Below are 1,645 nucleotides of genomic sequence, written 5' to 3'. Positions count from 1 at the left end.
CCACACTGTTGGTTGTAATGCTCTAGGATGATCCGTGATATGACATTTTGACTTTGTATTGATTCATTGGTTTATGAATGCATTACATTCCCGTTATATGATTGGCATGTTTATTATTTTTCGGCATCCTTGAATCATTATAGAATGATTCTAAACTCCCTGGTCAGTTATCATTGTGGGAACAATGATGAATTAAGACTAGCATGAGGTGTGATCGATGCATTGGATGCATTTCACAATCATGGGTACTCGTTGTGAACAAGTGACTGGTTGACCCGCATGAGATTGTCACATGGACAGAGTCATGACTTGAATCTCATAAAGCGGTTTGTTCTTGGATCCTCAGACCTGAGATGTCTAGAGTATCTGATATGAGGAGTGGCGTGTCTTGACTGCGTCAAACGTCGTCTTTAACCGGATGATCATAACGGCGTTGATCAGATACGTTCACGAATCATATGGAGATAATAAACATGCAATATGAGACTTGTCACCTCCTTAACAGGAGAGATATCGCTGGGCCCTCTCATGGAAGTCGGACTATGAAAATGCGTGGCCACGCTATAGATGAAGTTGCATCTATTTTATTAGTCGATTTGCCAAGACGAGAAAGCGGTTGAACTTGAAGGGTGGCTCAAACCATGCCCTTGTTCAACTTATGATATCGTGAGACAAAGGATCAGAATTCGAGCTGTTAATACCTTGGTTAGATCACCTCTAACTCAATTCAACGTGGGTGGTCATGGCGTCTTGCTAGAGGCTAACAATGACTTGTAGATCGGGAATGGTTCTCGAGGCTACTGCCACTGCGAATGGGCCTACAGGGTCACACACCATTAGGGATGAACTTATATGTGAAGTTTCGGAAAGGAAGACTTGGATTTGGTCGGAAAAACCGTTTTCGGATCAAATCAGAGTGTCGGGACGGTTTCAGCCTTCTGACTCGGACCGAGTCAGTACTTGACTCGGACCGAGTCAGTTCCGAAGCCCAGAAAGTGTTTTGGGCTTGGCTGATGTTTTGACTCGGTCGAGTCAAAGTTTTGACTCGGACCGAGTCAATACTAAATGGGCCGAGTCAAGAGTTGACAATGGGCTTGGGCTGATTCGTTCTGACTCGACCAAGTCAGAGTTCTGACTCGGACCGAGTCAATACTCGGAAAAAGTCTCTTTTCACAAGGATTAGGGTTCCTATCTTATAAGAAGGGTATTGGACGCCGTCCTCAACCTAAGACAGACGAAAAGAACCCTAAAACAGAGCAAAAAAGCATGCGATCATATCGATCTAGGGTTTGGTTTACTAGGTTTCATGCAGCGGAAGAATAATCTAAACCTAGTCAAACGTCACACGCAACCAAAATCATCCGTAAAACCCCGTTTAATCGTGTATATCACCATAGGAATCGAATACTTACCTCTTTCCTGAAGATCTGAAAGTAGCAATCGATCCAGGGCCTGTTTTAATCACCAAGAGCTGAAAGTACAGCTCCTCTACACGTATCCACACCGACGGGAAGGATTCCAAACGCTTTTGGAACTGATCTGCTAGGATCTGTGAAGTATATGAAGTGGGATCTAATCCCGGGAGCTAGAACTATGAAAGAAACGATTTCTTCTGAGTTTTTGCTCTGTCTTAGGGTTCTGTAAG

The sequence above is a fragment of the Tarenaya hassleriana genome, unplaced genomic scaffold, assembly GCF_000463585.1.
Source record: "Tarenaya hassleriana unplaced genomic scaffold, ASM46358v1 Cleome275, whole genome shotgun sequence".
In the NCBI taxonomy this organism is placed as follows: Eukaryota; Viridiplantae; Streptophyta; class Magnoliopsida; order Brassicales; family Cleomaceae; genus Tarenaya; species Tarenaya hassleriana.
Note: the sequence above shows the minus strand (reverse complement) of the source record.